General features: G+C 44.0%; 1 long non-coding RNA gene across 1 annotated transcript in view; it reads right to left on the reverse strand.

The window, feature by feature from the left end:
* Window positions 1–7,306, reverse strand: part of LOC134347458 (uncharacterized) — an 84,649-nt gene extending 77,343 nt beyond the window's left edge. The window contains exon 1 of the long non-coding RNA XR_010018161.1: window positions 7,222–7,306. This is a non-coding gene — a long non-coding RNA (uncharacterized LOC134347458). The remainder of the gene's footprint in view (window positions 1–7,221) is intronic.
* Window positions 7,307–14,970: the final 7,664 nt, after the last annotated feature.

Here is a 14,970-nt window from a genome sequence, read left to right on the forward strand (position 1 = left end):
CCAATCAGCCTCCCTCAGCTCATGCCAAAGCTGAGGGATGTGACCAAAAAGACTGGGAACAGAATTCGGCTATTTAGGCCCACTGAGTCTCCTCCACCACTCCATCATGGCTGATGCGATTTTCCTCTCAGCCCCATCCTTCTGCCTTCTCCCTGTAACCTTTGATGCCCTTTCACAGTGTTGTTGGTGTTATGTTTTTTAACTTTAGAAAATTATTGAAAGAAAAACACAGGAGCTGGGAATCCTGCCTATTTAGTTTTTCTTTTCCTTTTTATTAAGTGAGGTGCTCGCATGTGACATATTGTATAATGATATATACCATTCATGTACTTCTTGCATTTAACCCTGAAAGAGTTAAAAATACACTTGGACTGAAATGTTAACTGTCCTGTGCTATCACCAGTGGGATCATCAGGGGAATTACATAAGCAAAGAAAGAATGCTCAATTAAACAATTTATTTACAATATTACTAAACAATCACTGAAATATTGAATATATTACAATGGGGATTACAGAGGTCAAAGAAAAATGTCTTTCTGAGTTTTACCTTTGCACTCTGGAGATTATCTGCCAACTCCATCTGTTAACATCAACCTTACCACTGCGAAAAGAGAAATACAAATCCTCACAGTTTTAGCCATCTCTGGCCAATACCATTTCAACACCTGATCACATCTTCATACCAGAATCAGAATCAGAATCAGGTTTAACATGTCCTGAAATAAGCAGCGCAAAAAAAGTAGTGAGATAGTGTTCATGGGTTCAGAAATCTGATGGCAGAGGGGAAGAAGCTTTGGCAGAGACGTAAGCTCAATCCTGTCAGTGTGGAGTTTGCACGTTCTCCCTGCGATGATGTGGGTTTTTCCTGGGTAGAGATTGGTCAAACTTGGACTTCTTTCTCTGGAGTGACAGAGGGGAGATCTGATAGAGGTTTATAAGATTATGGGAGGTGTAGGTAGAGTAGAGTAGACTGCTGATTAGGATTTCCAATATCTGCAGAGTGTCTTGCGTTAAAGCCTGCGAGGTCAAAAATCTATCTTGTCATACTAAGGAACAATTTAATAGTCTTTTACAGCAAGGTAGAAGCTATTCTTGAGACTTGTGGTTTGTGCTTTCAAGCGTTTTTATCTTCTGCCGGGTGGGAGGGGGAAGAAGAGAGAACATCCGGGACGGGTGGGGTCTTTGATTATACTGGCTGCTTTACCGAAGCAGCGAGCAGCATAGGCAGAATCCATGGAAGCGAGACTGATTTCAGAGATGTCTACAGCTCTCTGCAATTTCTTGTGGTCACGTTGCCATACCAAGCCATTGTGCATCCAGACAGGATGCTTTCTCTGGTGCGGGTGGAACCAGGTGAGGGAGGGAGTTGGGGAAGTGGACGCCAAAGCTGAACAGAGGCAGAAGAAAATTGGGTGGACTGGTGAGTGCGTAAGTGGGTTGTCTGAAAACAGAGAATTCATTGTAAGACTGCCTTAGCGTTTTTGTGTGACCTCCATTAGGCACAGAAGTTGCTTGTTGCGATACCTCCTTTACAAAAGTGAATCAAAATAAGAATCAGGTTTATTATCACTGACAAATATTGTAAAATGTGTTCTTTTGTGGCAGAAGTACAGTGCAACACATCAAGTATACTGTAAATTATCATAAAAAATACTGTATATATAAATACTGCAGAGCAAAATGAGAGCAAATATAGTGAGGTGGTGTTCGTAGGTTCATTGTACATTCAGAAATCTGATGGCGGGGGAAGAAGCTGTTACTAACACATTAAGTGTCTTCAGGCTCATGTACCTCCTTCCTGATGGCAGTAATAAGAAGAGGGCATGTCCTGGGTAATTGGGGTCTTTAATGATAGATGCCACCTTTCAAGGCATCAGCCTTTGAAGATGTCCTCAATGCTGGGGAGGTAGCTGACAAATTTCTGAAACACCCGTCCGCTGCTGTCGTTACTGTGTGGTCAGGAGTCTTCCGGAGGGTAGGCCTCAATATCCCCGGCCCTGCCTGCTGTTGGCGACCGAGGTTGAGGTTGAATCGTTCAGACAGAGATGGCGCTCTGTACTCGGTGTCGGAGAGCTGATCAGAGCTCAAAGTTTTCGGATGACTCAGGGTCGGATTGTGGTCGGCATGGCAGGGAGAGTTTTTCTTCCTTCTCCCTTCTGTGTGAGATGTGGGACATTTGAGAAACTTTGAACTTTACTGTGCTCACAGATTTCTTCATCAAGTTATGGTATTGTTGCACTATTGTAACTATATGTTATAATTATGTGGTTTTGTTAGTTTTTTCAGTCTTGGTCTGTCCTGTGTTTTGTGATATCACACCAGAGGAAATATTGTATCATTTCTTAATGCATGCATTAGTAAATGACAATAAAAGCGGACTACGTGTCTTCATAATCATCACCTTGAGGTTCATTTTCTTGAAGTCACCCACATGAAAACAAAGAAATACAGTAGAATCGATGGAAAACGAAAGACCAACAAATATCCAATGTACAAAAGAGGACAAATTGTACAAACAATTAAAAAACAGTGAACAAATAATACTGAGAACAAAAGCTGCAGATTCCCCAAAAGTGTGTCCATAGGCTGTGGAGTCAGTTCAGTGCCAGGGTGCATGAAGCTGGTCCAGGAGCCCGATGGCTGCAGGGCAACAGCTGCTCCTGAACAATGCCAGTGCTCCCCTGTCACAGCATCCATGTGGCTGAAAGTTCGAGTCAAATTTATTGTCATCTGCACAAGTACATGTGTGCACATTCGCAATGAAAAACTTACTTGAAGCAGCTTCACAAACGCATAGGACCAGAGCCACAACGTTGACACGAATACCATACATTTGTGGGCCAAAGGGCCTGTAATATGTTGTAGATTTCTATGTTCGGAACATAAATTAAACAAAATTATACAAGAAAGAGCACAATTACAACAAAAAGGTCCATTGTAATGCAAAGTGGTCATAATGCTATGTGTTCGTCCTTCGTCGACGTCAATGAGGACCTCAACACCAGTAACACACATCAAAGTTGCTGGTGAACGCAGCAGGCCAGGCAGCATCTCTAGGAAGAGGTACAGTCGACGTTTCAGGCCAAGACCCTTCGTCAATGTTCATGCCAACAGGTTGGAGGCTACCCAGATGGAATATAAGGTGTTGTTCCTCCAACCTGAGTGTGGCTTCATCTTTACAGTAGAGGAGGCCGTGGAAATGAGTGTCCTCCATCTCTTGCTGTGTTCAGGGCTTCCTTCATTGCGCCAGTAGCTTCCTCTCAGTTTTCACTACTGTCAGTCTTGGAAGTCCTGGGTGGAGACTCAGGAATATCATCACACTCAGATGTAGAAGGATTCTTCATTTGCTGTTTTTGTAACAATTTTGTTTGATCAGTCAGGGTTGTTAGCCCTGAGCTGAATCCCCAAACCCAGAGGACTGGTGGGCCACTCTTAGTCTGGCCTCTACCCTTTGACCTGTTTGGCATGGATCACCCCACCAAGAGCCAAAGCATAAAGCCCTGCACTCCACCCAGCATAGCTCTGTGCAACATTGAGGCACGCAAACCTCCAAATCACGACAAGGTTGTGGTCCTCCAGCTGTTTGTTTCTCACTTCAATTCCAACAGAATTCTTATATCTTTGTCGTTCACATTTTATTTTGAGTTTATAGAAGCTTTTCCATCAGAACAGGAGATAACATTCCAGCAAACACTGTGCAGACTTACAATAGCAATCTTGGGGATCAATGGGCCCCAAGGTCTACTGTGCTGTATTTCTAAATAAAATAGATAAGTAACATCGCTCAAAACTCAGGTCCACTATGATCTTTAAGGTTTGTGCTTAAAATAACTCATAAGTCCAAGAGATGGTGCGCAAAGCTAAAAGAGAAACAGGTGTAATACTGATTCCATGGTAACAAGTCAATTGGAAAACTAAATATCTTGATATTGGTGGTGACTGCACTGTCACCCAGTTTGAGGAGATTTGGTAAGAAACCAAAAACTTGAGCAAAGTTCTACAGATGTTCTGTGGGGAGAATTCTAACTGGTAGCATCACCGTCTGTTATGGAGTGGCCACTGCACAGGATTGGAAATAACTGCAGAGAGTTGCAAACTCAGACAGCTCCATCATGGGCACTAGCCTCCCCAGCATCGAGGACGTCTTCACAAGTTGATGCCTCAAAAAGGTGGCAACTATCACGAAGGACATGCCCTCTTCTCATTACTACCATCAAGGAGGAGGTACAGCAGCCTCATGTTTCATGTAGCACCATGGTCCTGGAAAACGTTGTCTCATTTTTACTATGTTCTGTACCAGCAGTTATGGTTGAAATGACAATAAAAAGTGACTTGACTTGACAGTGTTTTAGAAACAACTTCTTCCCCTCTGCCATCAGATTTCTGAATGGCAATGAACCCGTGTACAGTACCTCACTATACATATTCTGTATTGTTATTTGTTAGGTTTTTTTATGTATTACAATATATTGCTGCTGCAAAACAGTAGCAGTGTCCTGATTAAACCTGATTTTGATCCTGATGCTGATCTTGATTCCACACAGGCTCATTAACAATACAACGTATAACACGCGTCCCTGTGGCCTCCTGTGTACATCACATTGCTTCTGTGCATAGTGTCAGATGATTGTTTCAGAAGCATTTGGGGATGATCAAAAGTTTCTGCTCGGTTGCTTCCGATCCTCCTGAGGAGTCTGTGATGCTCTGCACTTGTCAAGTTACATAACAGGCCATGAATGAATTTCTTGTTTCCATTACAGCAGTTCCGGCTTCTCCCACGTCGCCTTCACAGACATAAAACCCAGCCGCAGGAAGCAGCTGCAGAGTGGAAGGCAAACTCGGAGCTCATCACCACTTACAGCCCAATCACAACTTTACATTTCCCTCTACAACTGAAACGGAGGCCATTTTGCCCATCTACTACTTTTCCCTAGAACCTTTTAAACTATCAGATCAGATCAGATTCATTTATTTATCACCTGTATATGAAAATATACAGTGAAATGTGTTGTTTCACTGCGTGCGTGCTGAGGGCAGCCCACAAGGGTTGCCACACATTGTGGCGCCAGTATAGCATTCCCACAATGCTCTGCAGAACAACTCAAGCCAAAACAAACTCCTTTCTTAGCAACACACACAAAGTTGGTGGAGGAACTCAGCAGGTCAGGCAGCATCCATGAAAAAGAGTAAACAGTCAATGTTTTGGGTCGACACCCTTCATCAGGACTGGGAAAAAAAAGATGAGAAGTCAGTTCAAGAAGTGGGGGGAGAGAAGAGGAGGAGGTACAAGGTGGTAGGTGATAGGTGAAACCGGGGAAGGGGAAGGGCTGAAATAAAGAGCCGGGAAGTCGGTTTGTGAAAGAGATAAAAGGCTGGAGAAGGGGGAGTCTGATAGAGGAGGGTAGAAGACCATGGAAGAAAGGGAAGGGGGAGGAGCAACAGAGGGAGGTGATGGGCAGGTTAGGAGATACGGTGAGAGAGGGAAACAGGAATTAGGAATGGTAAAGCAGAGGGAGGGGCAATTATTGGAAGCTCAAGAAATCAATGTTCATGCCATCAGGTTGGAGGCTACCCAGACAGAATATAATGTGTTGCTTTTCCAACCTGAGTGTGGCCTCATTCTGGCAGTAAAGGAGCCCAAGGACTGGTATGTCGGAATGGGAATGGAAAGTAGAATTGAAATGGGTGGCCATCAACAAACCCTGCTTTATCTGGCAGATGGAGCATAGGTACTTGGCAAAGCGGCCTCACAATTTACATTCTCACTGATTATTCTCACAACGGGAGCACTGGATACAGTACGTGACCCCAACAGACTCTCAGGTGAAATGTTGCCTCACCTGGAAATACTGTTTGAGGCCCTGAATGCTAGTGAGGGAGGAGGTGTAGGGGCAGGTATGGCACTTGTTCTGCTTGCAATGATAAGTACCAGGAGGAAGATCAGTGGGGAGGGACAAGTATAAGGGAGTCACATAGGGAGTGATATCCTTGCAGAAAGCAAAAGGTTGGGGGAGGGAGGGAAAGATCTGCTTAGTGGTGGGATCCCATTGGAGATGGCAGAAGTTATAGAGAATTATGTGCTGAGCATAGACCAGTGCCTTAAAAAGCTCCTTTCCTCCCTTCCACTCTCCCTCCCACCCTCCCACCTCCACATAAGGATAGTTGTCCAACTCTAGCACAGGCCTCCATCCTCCAAAACTAATCAAACACTGAGACCATTAGATACAGGAGCAGAATTAGGCCATTTGGCAATTCAAGTCCGCTCTGTCATTTCATCATGGCCGATCCAATTTTCCTCTCAGTCCCAATCTCCTGCTTTCTCCTCGTATCCCTTCATGCCCTACCAATCAAGAATCTATTGGCCTCTGCCCTAAATGTACCCAATAAATTGAACTCCACAACTGCCTGTGGCAACAAATTCCTCAGATTCACCACTCCCTGGCCAAAGAAATTCCTCTTCATCTCCAACCGAAATGGACATCCCTCTATTCTGAGGTTGTGTCCTTTGGTCTTCTATTTTCCTACCATAGGAAACAACCTCTCAACGATCATTCCCTCGATGCCTTTCAACATTTTTTAGATTTCTATTTGGTCACCCTTCATTCTTCTGAATCCCAGAGAGTACAGGCCCCGAGGCATCAAACGCTCCTCATACAATAAGTCTTTCAATCCCAGAATCATTTTTGTGAACCTCCTTTGAACCCTTTCCAGTTTCAGCATGTCCTTTCTCAGATAAAGGGCCCATAGCTGCTCAAAGTACTCCAAGCGAGGCCTCACCAGTGCTTTATAAAGTATCGACATTATATCCTTGCTTTTATATTCTTGTCCTCTCGAAATGAATAATAACATTGCACTTACTTTCCTCGCCACCAACTCAACCTGTAAATTAGCCTTTGAGGGAATCCTGCACAATGTCTCTCAGATTTTTCTCCTCGTTAGAAAACAGTCTACGCTTTTATTTCTTCTATCAAACTGCATGACCATGCACTTCCTGACAGTGCGTTCCATCTGCCACTTCCTTGCCCATTCTCCTAATCTGTCTAAGTCCTTTTGTAGCCTCTCTACTTCCCCTACCCATGCTAGTAACTTCCCTGTAATACCATGGGCTCTTAACTTGTTACGCAGCCTCATGTGTGACAACTTGTCAAAGGCCTTCTGAAAATCCAAGTACACAACATCAACAGATTCTCCTTTGTTTATCCTGCTTAGTATTTCTTACCACGAAGGGTCTCATCCTGAAACGTTGACTGTTTATTTTGTTCCACAGATGGCTCCTGGCTTGCAGACTTCCTCCAGCCTTCCGTTTGTGCTGACTGTAATACTCACTTTCCCAGTGACAAATATCTGCCGGGAACAGAAATTCAGAAAAATAATTCTTAAGCCGCATTCCCTGAAATTGGCAGTGCAGGTGGATAAGGTGGTGAAAAATGCATGTGGCATGCCAGCCTTCATAGGACAGGCATAGACTGTAACAATTAATACATTATGTTACAACATTACATCACAGTGCTTAGACCGCACGTGGAGTTCTGGTCACCACACTGGAGAAAGGATGTGCTGTGTTGGAAAGAGTGTGGAAGATGTGAAAAGTTCAAAGTAAATTATTATCGAACTATGTATATGTTACCATATACTATCCTGAAATTCATTTGCTTGCAGGCATTCACAGTAGAATAAAAAATACAATGAAAAAACTACACATAGTCTAACAAACAACCAATGTGAAAAGGAAGGCAAATAAGAAATAAATAAACAAACAAACAAGCAGGCAGACATACAGATCAATAGGTGATAGCTAGATAATACTGAGGACATGAGCTGTAGTGTCTTTGAAATTGAGTCCATAGGTTGTGGAGTCAGTTCAGAGTTGAGGTAATTGAAGTTACCCATGCTGGTTCAAGAGCCTGATGACTGAAGGGTAATAACTGTCCTTGAACCTAGTGGTATGAGACCTAAGGCTCCTATAACAGGATGTGAAGACTTAGTTAAGAAGGGAGATTATATTCCAGATACCTTCCTGCACCTCTCTCAGTCCAGAATGCAGAACTTCAAAGATTGAAGCTTCAGAGACTCAAAATACATTTATTATCGAAGTATGAATGCAGTATACAACCCAGAGCTTCATCTTCCCACAGACAGACACAAAAACAACATCCTGGAACCCATTCAAAGAAAACATCGAAGACCCAATGTGCAAAAAAAAAAGAACAAATCGTGCAAAACAGCAAAAAAAAAATGAGCACACAGGATATTAACCATCAAACCTCACTGTCCTTGATATAGTCTGGGAATGTTCATTCCAAAATATCAACAGTTCCTTCCCTCCACCCAAGCTGCTCAACCCACTGAGTTCCTCCAGCAGTTGGCTTTTATTGCTCGAGATCCCAGTATCTCAGTCTCTTGTGGCTCCATCTTTCTTTTGTTTTTCTCTGTAGCCACAGCTGCCTCTGCCTGAACGTCAGGATTGCAATGTGAATGTTCTACTCAGTCAGAAAATTATTCTAAAATACTGCCTTATTTTCTTCATATTACTAATCCTTCCTGAGTCTGACAACATCTCACATAATTACACCATTTCTCGTGGATGTACAGAATTATATCTGGAATCACTTTACACATCCATAGCTCCAAGTAGAATTTTAAATTACTTAATCCACTTTTCCCATTTTGGACCGGCTGTGCTATATAACTGGTGAACCTCAAACAGCCAAGAATGTTTCAATCAAAGGCATTCCTGTTTACTGAATTATTTTATTTTCCTCTGGCAGCTGGCTGTGTTTTTCAGCTGTTTGTGTCTGCTTTATTCTATGTTAGTTGCAGAAATAGTGCCTTTGGCTAAACTGTATTGACATTACCAATGTGACATTGAGGAGTTGGAGAGTCCAGATCCTGATGAGATGGCAGATGATGAAATCTAGAGCAAAAGAACAAACTGCTGCAGGAAATCTTGAGCAACACACGTAGAATGCTGGAGGAACTCGGCAAGTCAGGCAGCACCTATGGAGGGGAATATACAGCTGACATTTTTTAACCAAGACCCTTCTTCAGGACCAAATCTCTTGTGTTTACAATTTACTGGGGTAAGATTCAGATTCAGATTCAAATTCATTTATGTCTCTACCAAAGGAGGTGTAAGGCACTCCTTCCCTCTGCTAGCCTGCAGGTCACCCTTGGGCAAGGTAGCACCCGCTTAGCCCCCGATCAGGGTCATGTGAAGCCATGGGAGCAGGTGGTGGATGGTTGTATGAGCATCTGATGCATATCACAAGTCCTGCTTATGTGACCACTGTTGCCAGGCAGACAATCTCTGAAGAGTATTGATAATGGCTGGGGTTGCACGTCTTGTAAAGACACTGCCCAGAAGAAGGCAATGGCAAACCACTCCTGTGGAAAAATCTGCCAAGAACAATCACGATCACGGAAAGACCATGATCACTCACGTCATTCAACATGGCACAATAATAAATGAATGATCGCATGTACATTGAAACACACAGAGAAATGTGTTCTGGTTGAGCTTATCAGCCCGAAAACTTGACTGTCCATTCCTCTCCATAGATACTGCCAGACCAGCAAGGTTCCTCCAGCACTTTGCGAGTTACATTGTGTCATTTGCTCTAACAACCAATGCACCCAAAGATGTACCGGGGGCAGCCTGCAGGTGTTACCATACACTCTCCTCCATAGACAATAGACAATAGACAATAGGTGCAGGAGTAGGCCATTCGGCCCTTCGAGCCAGCACCGCCATTCACAATCATCCACAAATCAGTACCCCGTTCCTGCCTTCTCCCCATATCCCTTGACTCCGCTATCATTAAGAGCTCTATCTAACTCTTTCTTGAAAGCATCCAGAGAATTGGCCTCCACTGCCTTCTGAGGCAGAGCATTCCACAGATCCACAGCTCTCTGGGTGAAAAAGTTTTTCCTCAACTCCGTTCTAAATGGCTTACCCCTTATTCTCAAATTGTGGCCTTTGGTTCTGGACTCCCCCAACATCGGGAACATGTTTCCTGCCTCTAGCGTGTCCAATCCCTTAATAATCTTATATGTTTCAATCAGATCCCTTCTCATCCTTCTAAATTCCAGCGTATACAAGCCCAGTCACTCCAATCTTTCAACGTATGACAGTCCCGCCATCCTGGGAATTAACCTCCTGAATCTCCACTGCACTCCCTCAATAGCAAGAATGTCCTTCCTCAAATTTGGAGACCAAATCCATAGATGCTACCTGACATGTTGAGCTCCTCCAGCATTTTGTGTGTATTGCTTGACCAAGATACCCTCTAAAAAACATTTTACCTGCTCCTTCAAGCATTGATTCTCTCCACCACTAATTGGCTGTAAATCATTTAGAATAGGCATTTGTTCTGATAATTCCTCACAAGCCACCAGGCTTCTATCACCAGGCACAGGAGGATCTATGAAAGTAGGTTGTCCACTAGATCACTTGAACTGGAGGAGCTCAACATGTACACTCAGTCGACACTTCGGGCCGAGACCCTTTGTCAGGACTAACTGAAAGAAGAGCTAGTTAAAGATTTGAAAGTGGGAGGGGGAGGGGGAGATCCAAAATGATAGGAGAAGACAGGTGGGGGAGGGATGGAGCCAGAGCTGGACAGGTGATTGGCAAAAGGGATATGAGAGGATCATGGGACAGGAGGCCCAGGAAGAAAGAAAAGGGGGAGGGGAGAAAAGCCCAGAAGATGGGCAAGGGGTATAGTCAGAGGGACAGAGGGAGAAAAAGGAGAGAGAGAGAAAGAATTTGTGTATATAAATAAATAACGGATGGGGTACGAGGGGGAGGTGGGGCATTAGCAGAAGTTTGAGAAGTCAATGTTCATGCCATCAGGTTGGAGGCTACCCAAACGGAATATAAGGTGTTGTTCCTCCAACCTGAATGTGGCTTCATCTTTACAGTAGAGGAAGCCATGGATAGACATGTCAGAATGGGAATGGGACGTGGAATTAAAATGTGTGGCCACTGGAAGATCCTGCTTTCTCTGGCGGACAGAGCGTAGGTGTTCAGCGAAACAATCTCCCAGTATGCGTCGGGTCTCGCCAATATATAGAAGACCACATCGGGAGCACCGGACGCAGTACATCACCCCAGCCGACTCACAGGTGAAGTGTCACCTCACCTGGAAGGACTGTCTGGGGCCCTGAATGGTGGTAAGGGAGGAACTGTAAAGGCATGTGTAGCACTTGTTCCACCTCACCAGCAGCTTTGATGTGTGTTGCTTGAATTTCCAGCGTCTGCAGAATTCTTCGTACGTACATTTAGTGACCACTTTATTAGGTGCACCTATACACCTGCTCATTAATGCAAATATTTACTCAGCCAATCATGTGGCAGCAATTCAATACATAAAAGCATGCAGACGTGGTCACAAGGTTCAGTTGGTGTTCAGACCAAACATCAGAACAGGGAAGAAATGTGATCTAAGTGACTTTGACTGCATAATGATTGTTGGTGCTGGACGGGGTGGTTTCAGTATCTCAGAAACAGCTGATCTCCTGGGACTTTCACGCATGACGGTCTCCAGAACTTGCAGAGGGTGGTGCGAAAAGAGAAAAACATCCAGTGAGCAGCATTTCTGTGAGTGAAAACACCTTGCTAATGAGAGAGGTCAGAGAAGAATGGCCAGACTGGTTCAAACTGACAGGAAGGTAACGGTAAATCAAATAACCACACGTTACAACAGTAGTGTTCAGAAGAGATTCTCCGAAAGCATGTGTTGAACCTTGGGCTATAGCAGCAGAAGACCAGGGTGTTCCACTCCTGTACCAAATAAAATGGCCTCTGAGTGTATATTGTCCTTCCTAACTACCCTGTGTCAACATCCCAGAACAATGCAATAGAGCAGCATACTTGCAGTGTCTTAAAGCAGCAGAACCTCAAATTAGGCAATGAAGATAAAATCTCAAAGACTGGCTCACCATTCAGCTCATAGACTAAATTCAAGTTAAAACTTCATAGATGCAGTCTGTTCTCCACAGATCTTTGAACTGTTCTGTCTTCATGGTTCAGTGAGGTGAATCGCAGCCACCTTCCAAAAGGCAATATTCAACTCCTAAGGAGGAATTAAGATCGTAGAGTAACAAATACAAAATGCTGGAGGAACTCAGCAAGTCAGGCAGCATCTGTGGAGGGGAATGACTGTGCTGCATTGGCTCTAAAAACGCAAACAACAGGAATTCTGCAGATGCTGGAAATTCAAGCAACACACATCAAAGTTGCTGGTGAACGCAGCAGGCCAGGCAGCATCTCTAGGAAGAGGTACAGTCACCAGGCAGCAGAGGTACCTCTTCCTAGAGATGCTGCCTGGCCTGCTGCGTTCACCAGCAACTTTGATGTGTGCTGTATTGGCTCTGAAGTTTTTAAATACTTTTTTTGAGTCTTTGTTTACTATTTAGCGACACAGCATGTAAACAGGCCAACAAAGCATGTGCTGCCCAATTACACTCATGTGACCAATTAATTAATTAATTAAATGTATACAGTGCAGAATAGGTCCTTCTGGCCCGTCAAACCGCGCCACCCAGCAGTCTCCCTTTTTAACAGCGTAATCACAGGACAATTTACAATGACCAATTACCCTACCAACTGGTATGCCTTTGGACTGTGGGAGGAAACCAGAGCACCCGGGGGAAATTCACATGGTCATGGAGAGGACATACAACTCCATACAGACAGTGGCAGGATTTGAACCTGGGTCACTGACTGTGAAGCATTGTGCTAACCATTATGCTACCCCATCCTCCCAACTCATCCATCTTTGGAATATTGGAGTAAACTGGAGCATCCGGAAAATACTCACACAGTCAACATACAAACTCCTTACAGACAGCAATGAATTGAACCCAGGTTCCTGCAGTGTAATGGATAGCTACTAACTTCTCCGCTACTGCATTACCCCAGAGAATGGTTGATCGCAGGAACATACTGCCAAAGGCAGAGGAGAGGTGGAGTCAGATACAATCTGTACTTGTAAACAACATTGCTTAATGACAACAGTTAAAAGACATTTGGATAAATCCATGCATAAGAGGGGGTAGGAAAGGAAATGAGCTGAACACAGGCAAATGGGACTAGCTTGGTGGGCACCATAGCTGACATGAGCGAGTTGGGCCACAGAGTCTCTTTCTCTGTGGGGAAAGGCTTTCAGACAGGCACATAAATAGGCAATAAAGATTAAATATATTTTAAAGATTAGCTTTATTGGTCACATGTACATCAAAAATACAGTGAAATTCGTTGTTTGCTTCAAACTTCAATCGCAGTCTACGAATGGCCTGAGGGCCGCCTGCACGTGTAGCTATGCTTCTGGTGCCAAAGTAGCAAACCCACAACCTACTGACCCTAATCAGTCCTGCTGAAGGGTTTTGGCCCGAAACGTCGACTGTTCCTTTTTTTCCATAGATGCTGCCTGGCCTGCTGAGTTCCTCCAGCACTGTGTGTGTATGGCACTATGTGCTAGCTGTTACACCACCATACCGCCCTCGGCATAGAAAGGTACAGCCACAATGCAGAGAAATTGGATTCGTGTTGATGGGTAAAAGGAATGCAGCGGGATGAATTGCTTGTGTCTGTGCTGTTCCACTATGTGACCCCATGTAAGTATCCAAACCGCGGTGAAAGTAATTCTATTATCAAAGCATGTATATATTGCCATGTACTACCATGAGATCCTTTTGTTGCAGGCATTTACAGGAAAATAAAGAAATGCAACGGAATCTATGAAAACCTATACTTAAAGACTGACAAATAACCAATGTACAAAAGGAGACAACTTATACTAATGAAAGAAGCAATTACTTAACACTGAGAACATGAGTTGTAGATTCCTTGAAAGTGAGTCTGTAGTCGTAGTTAGCTCAGTGCTGAGGTGAATGAAGTTATCCACACTGGTTCAGGAGCCTGATAGTTGTAGAGTGATAACTGTTCCTGAACCTGGTGGTCCGGGATCTATGTCTCCCATACAGTACAAGAGGTACAGTGTACCTCTTGCCCGATGGTAGTAGCAAGAAGAGAACATGGTCTGAACGTGGTGGTGGTGGGGGGTGGGGTCCTTGATGATGGATGCTGCTGTCTTGTGGCAGCTCTCCTTGTAAATGTGCTGAACGGTTGGGAAGGCTTTGCCTGCGATAGACTGGGCCGTATCCACCACTTCTTGTCGACTTTTCTGTTCTTGAGCATTGTCGATTCCATACCAGGCCTTGATGTAACCAGTCAAGATACTCTCCACTGTACACCTATGGAAGCTTGTCAAGGTTTTAGATGACATTCCGATTCAATGCAAACTTCTCAGGAGCAGATGTGTCTCCTTTGTGGGACCCGCTGATCTCCATTAACAAAGTCACCTTCTTTCCTGTAACTTTTCTATGATCCAGGGACTCTATTTGTGGAGTGACTTCACGCATCTGCAGCATGGAGTAGGCTCCAAATCTTTTTATCTTATTCCATGTTTTCTGGACTGAGTGTGTTGTATAATGGTAAACCTCAGAATGCTTCAATCAGTGGAAGGCATTCCTGTTTACAGAATAATGTTACTTTCTGCTGGCAGCTGACTGTGTTTTTCATTAGACTGTGTGCTTTTCGTTCCATGTTTGCCTCAATTGTGCTGTCATCAGCAATAGTACATCTGCATTTGCAAGGGACTCCCGGAAAACTTTTGGAGCAGCGCTTGTCCAGGTAAGAGAAGAGCATTTCATCACATGCCTGAATCGTGCCTTGTAGATGGCAGAGAGTCGCTGGAAGTCCAAAGCTGAGTCATTCAAGACAGCTAACTTTAAAGATTAAAAATCTTTTAAAGACTAGCTTTATTTGTCCCATGAACATCGAAACATCAGACCATACAATGAAATGTGTCGTTTGTGTCAATGACCGAAACAGTCTGAAGATGACTAAAGTGACATGGCTGTACCGGTTAGCACAAATCATTACAGTACCAGCGACCTAGGTTCA

This window comes from Mobula hypostoma, chromosome 6 (assembly GCF_963921235.1).
Source record: "Mobula hypostoma chromosome 6, sMobHyp1.1, whole genome shotgun sequence".
Taxonomy (NCBI): Eukaryota; Metazoa; Chordata; class Chondrichthyes; order Myliobatiformes; family Myliobatidae; genus Mobula; species Mobula hypostoma.